A 6000-nucleotide genomic window follows, 5' to 3' on the forward strand; every position below is an offset into this window, starting at 1 on the left:
ATTAGTGACCACATCATTAGTGACCACATCATTAGTGACCATATCATTAGTGACCATATCATTAGTGACCACATCATTACTGACCACATCATTAGTGACCATATCATTAGTGACCACATCATTACTGACCACATCATTAGTGACCACATCATTAGTGACCACATCATTAGTGACCACATCATTAGTGACCATATCAATTTATCCAACACAATAATCCAGCGTGTCTCTTTTTGGAGCAGTTTTTGTTACATTACCTCCCCTTATACCCATATACACTCTGTCGATGCCACAAACTGAAAGACCCTTGGGGCTACAGTTGTGGACATCGAAAAAGTGTCTAGGGATAGTTTTAAGTTGTTCGGGGTCCAGACAGGTAGCAGCATTTTTTATGTCCCTAATATGCTCTTGAATGTGGATTTTTAGGAGTCTTGTGGTCATGCCTATATAGACAGGACCACAAGGACATCTAATGTGGTAAATGACCGCTTCGGTTTCACAAGTGATGTGATGCAGAATTTTTAATTTTTCCCCTGATGAAGCTGCAGCCCTAAGCAGCGGAACACATGGGGTGGGCCACAGGGACCTCATATTCCTATTTGGGGCTGGTAATATTGTGGCAGGCTATTGCATCAAAACCCATGCTTTCTTTTATGGTCACTTAGATTATGTCACATCCATGGACTTTTATCTAGACCTATAGAACTGCATGAGGTATTTGCTTGCATATATAGGCTCTCTATAAGCTATTTCAGAGGGTAGTATATGGTATTTATAAGACATCATAGGATCTAACTTCCCATTCAGGATTTTATACTATCCTTTTGGAGATTATATGGATATATTTCAACCATATGCGTATGAACATCTCTATATATAATGCCTATATCTGCTCTGTGTATTTTCTGTGACACAATTTGATCAATTTATTGGCCGCCAATTGTATTGTCATGAACTTTAGATACATATCCTTTGGGGTTAATAGTGTGTGTTCATATATTTTGTCATTCTAATCATAACCTACTAAGAATTTATCACGCACTATTGATGAATTAACTTATCCATGATCATTTTATTGCCATAATTGTGTTTCCCATGATCTTGGTATCTTGTATCTGACTACTTGAGGTTCCCTTGTGTGTGGTTTTTTAAATGATTTTATCTTCTTTTTGTCCACATGCTTGTAAATAAATAAATTTGTACTTTTTTGCATACATAATTCGGTGTGCTCCCTCTCTATTATATGCCATCCTTTTTTCTTCTGGTTCCGGGGTGATAAAGGGGATGATGTTGTTCCTCCTCCTCATCTCGCAGGCTGTGGCGTCACAGGGGGGGGTGGCATCGCGACTGACTGCTCGCCGATTGGTGACCTATACACCCGACCCATATAAATGGGACCCACCTTTTATTCTAACCACGCCTCCTGACGAAGCTGAGGCGAAACGCGCGTTGAGGCTTTTGGTCTAAAGCTCTCACAAGCCCCAGGCTCTTCACCATGACTCAAGGTATTCATATCTAACTAACATTCACTCTATTGCTTAGCATGCCGGAACATCACCACTAGATGGCTACATGGCACGCCAGCCATTATTTCACATGTACTATAAACAGCTCAAATATCCTTTTGAATTCAGTTTATATATGATGGATTGAGCTGAATTATCATGTGACATTTGTTCATCCCTTATATCTGTAGCTGTTACGCGATATTTATGCATTGACATGCATTGAATTATATTTGAACTTGCTGGTCTCTCTGGTATCAGCTGTAATTGATATGCCTATAGAGTGTTTGCAGTGACCTGGGACTGTCAGTGCAGGGCTTTCTGTCACTTACTGGGATTCTGAACCCTGTATCCCCCTACTGTTTCAGCTGTCCTTCTCCCAACACTTACTATGTGATGTTTTTTATATATAAAAATATTTGTATCTAATAAAATTATGGTATATTTCTCATATCTCCGATGTGTCTGAGGTATTCCTTATATAGTCATCACTGACATAATACCTTTGTAATACCTATTAGACTTTTAGTTCGGCTTTTGCGTATTATCAGGAGATTGCACCTCACCTTATGGTGATCTGCCTTATAGGTTATTAATAGTGGCAAATATTGGTCAACCTGTAGAAGGGCAACAGAAATCCTGACAAAGAGGGGCTTATAAATTGATCCGGAACCGCAAGGGCGACGAGTGGAAGACGGCCTTTAATACTCATGACTGTCACTACTGTAGCATCGGCGTCTCTGCCCTCTGCAAGGCAGAGACGCCGTCCCTCTCACCGCCGCGCTCCCTGCCCGGCGTCCTCCAGCGCTCCTCTTCCTGCTTCTGCTGCCGGAGCGCGCAGCTTCCCAGGCACTGTGCTTAGGGCGCGCGCGCTCCCTTCCTCTTACAGGGGCCGCGCTCGCCGCCCTAAGGAGTCCCCGGCCAAATGCCGGAGGTCCTCCCATATATTAGGCACCTCCTCCAAAGTGGAGGTGCCCGAATAATAGTTGTTGCACAGTGTACTTACCTCTGCTTCAGCCCTCAGGTCCCGCTGCTAGCCTGACTACTAGTCCTGCCCGCCAGCCTGACTATCAGTCCAGTTCGCCAGCATGACTACTCTCCAGCCCGACAGTCTGTCTTCCGTTCAGTCCGCCAGTCTGTCTATGGGCTTCGCCCGCCTGCTTACCTGGGAGCACCTGCCTGTTACCTGTCAGCCTACCCGGAGGCTCCTGCCTGTCACTTGCCGTGACCACCTGACAGCCTACCTAGAGACTTCCGCCTGTCACCTGCTGTCTCTGCCAGTTCATCTACCAGGACCTCTCATCAGCCTGCCTGCTGTGCCCATCTGCAGTATCGGTCAGTCTCAACCATCTGACCCGTGGGAGTCACCTGCTCCCTTACAAGGTCGTCCCCAGAGTAGCACCTGGTCCCTCTGCTCGTTCCCTCCCTGGTCACGGAGTCGTTAGCCGCCGTACGACCAGGGTCGGTCCGTGTTGATACCTAGTTACGCCCCTCTGGGTCCCTCCTTGCACCACAGCACAGAGGTTCCACCACCCGGATCCGTAACAACTACAAGTATCCTTTAATGCCTTTTGGTCTGTGCAATGCACCAGCCGTGTTCAAAGAATTCATCAATGACATCTTCAGGGACCTTCTCTATGCTTCCGTGGTCGTATATATTTGGACAACATCCTGATATTCTCTCCGTATCTACCTATCCATAGAAGACACGGTCGGTCAAGTTCTTCAGCGCCTACGGAAGAACAATTTATTTGCCAAGTTGTCCAAATGTGTCTTTGAAAAGTCTTCCTTGGTATTCCCCGGTTACATTGTTTCCAGCCAGTTTTTTTAGATGGATCCTGAGAAGGTTTCTGCGGTTCTCTCCTGGCCTTGCGCTCAGGGCTTACGTGCCATCCAGCGCTAACTTCTACAGTTTATACCTCACTTTTCGTCCATCATGGCACGTATCTGTAACCCTAACTAAGAGGGGGTGAATGCCAGGATCTAGCCGGAGTCTCCCGTGTCGTCCTTCCAGGACTTGAAACAGGCCTTTGCGAGAGCTCCGGTGCTGCATTACTCCAACTCTAGTAAACAGTTTCTTCTAGAAGAGGATTCTTCCTCTATTGGTGTTGGGGAATTCCTCTTCAATGAGCATCTTCTGGGAAATCTCTCTCCTGTGGGTTGTATCTAAACTGTTCTCACCGGCTGAGTGAAATTACTTTATTGGGGATCGCAAACTACTAGCCATTAAGATAGCGCTAGAAGAATGGCATCATCTACTGGAAGTCGCCAGCTATCCAATAATAATATACACTGATCATAAGAACTTAACCTTTCTGCAGTCCACCCAATGGTTAAATCCTCATGAAGCCAGGAGGGCAGTAGCACTCTTCTTCGCTCGTTTAGATTTCCAGCTACACTTCCGTTCATAGGACTAGAATGTTAAAGTGGATGCTCTGTCTCGATCTTTTGAGAAGTCTCAGCACATCATAGACCCAGCCAGGACTGTTGAAGCAGGCCATGTCCTCCTGAAACACATTCCTCCTGGAAAAACCTTTGTTCCTACTGCTGAGAGAAGTATAATACTGTCCTGGGGACATGAATCCAAGTTAGCCGACCATGTGGTCGTACGCAAGTCTACTGAGCTAATTGCTCACCGCTTTTGTTGGCCCTCACTGGCCAAGGATGTTCTTTTGTGACCGCTTGTCCGCAGTGCGCCAGGAACAAGTCTCCCAGGAACACGCCTGCTGGTCTTCTTCAGCCTCTGACAGTTCCTTCTGTCCCCTGGCAACATATCGCTATGGATTTCATCACGGACCTGCCCTTCTCTGAGGGTTGCAACACCATCTGGGTCGGGATGGACCGGTTCTCTAAAATGGCTCACTTTTCCCCTTGGTCGGCTTGTCTTCAACTCCCAAGTTTGCCCCACAGTTCTTCCAGCATGTTTCATCTCCATGGTCTCCAGCTCCACATTGTCTCTGACTGCGGTGTCCAGTTTGTATCTGAATTTTGGAGGGCTCTTTGCAAGCTGCTGAATGTCCAGCTGGATTTCTCCTCCGTATACCATCCACAGACCAATGGGCAAGTGGAACGGGTTATCCAGACTCTCAAAAATTATCTTCGCCACTTTATTTCTGCTGGCCAGGGTGTCTGGGTACAACTACTCCCCTGGGAGGAGTTCTCCCACAGCAACCACGTTGGGGAGTTTTCAGGAGCATTTCCATTCTTCATTGTTTTCTCACAGCATCCTCAAGTGCCTTCTCCTATGACTGCTTCTTCCAAGGTACAAACTGCTGATTCTTCTTTTGGCGATTTCCTTCAGATCTGTCAGCAAGCTTGGGCCTCCCTCCTTAAGGCCATGTCTTGGATGAAGACTCATGCAGACAGGAAGAGAGGTTCGCCGCCTCAATACCTACCTGGAGGTAAGGTTTGGCTCTCTTTACTGAATGTTCGCCTGAAGGTTCCTTCCTATAAGTTTGCTCCTCAGTATCTTGGTCCATTCAAAATCATCAGACAACTCACTCCAGTGACCTACAGTCTTCTACTTCTGCCAAATCTACAGATCCTGAACTCCTTCCATTTCTCACTCTTGAAGCCAGTTATCATGAATCGCTTCTCAGAGGTCCATACTCCTGCCTCTACTTCCGTTCCTGAGGGGCCTGTGGAAGTGTTCGAGGGCAAAGACATTCTGGATTCCAAGAGGTTCCGAGGGAGAACATTCTGTTTGGTAAATTGGAAGGACTTTGGCCCGGAGGAGAGATCTTGACAGCTTGTGGAGAACATCTGGGCCCCTACCATCCTTGAAACATTTCTCTGTCTGTCTGACCAAAAAAATGAGGGGGCGTAAGGCAGGGGGTACTGTTATGTCGGCTGCTCGCACACCTTCTAAGCGCTGTCCTACTCACCGCGTATTTCGCTCAGCTCCACCCAGTACCTGACCATCAGTCTGTTCTGCCATGTGCTTCTCTACCAGCTCTGCTATTTGTGAGTCATAAGAGGGTACGGCCGAACTCTGTAGGAATTTGTATCCATTCTGTCCTGCGGAGATCTGCTTCCCTTCCCTATCACCTGCCAGCAGGTGATATATCAGGCCACCCCACCCTCCATTCCTTGTCTGAACTTAGGTTCTGGTCGCTTAGTCTCTTTCTTACCGTACTGGCATATTCCTGTTTTGTCTCGCTTGTTATCGACCCGGCTAGCCTTCTCCTTTATCCTCATCTCTGCGCTCCTGACCTCGGCTAGGAATTCTGAACCTGTGCTGCCTGCTCAGACCTCGAACCGTCTGACTACGGTTTTGTCTCGCCCACCTGTACCCGGGTCTTTGACCCTCCGGACAGCTGCTACTGTCCCGGGGACTGCCCAGGAGTGGTACCTGGTGTCTACAGGCGTGCCAGCCTATTTGCACCATCAGAGGCTTTAGTGAATACCAGGTAGAAACTCAAGTCACGCCCTCCAGGGTAAGCCGGGCCCATGGCGCAGTGGGTCCACACCCACCAATGTTACACCACCATTGATTTAC

Source organism: Phyllobates terribilis, unplaced genomic scaffold (assembly GCF_046119375.1).
Source record: "Phyllobates terribilis strain yellow unplaced genomic scaffold, ASM4611937v1 Scaffold_5__5_contigs__length_657084704, whole genome shotgun sequence".
NCBI classification, from domain to species: Eukaryota; Metazoa; Chordata; class Amphibia; order Anura; family Dendrobatidae; genus Phyllobates; species Phyllobates terribilis.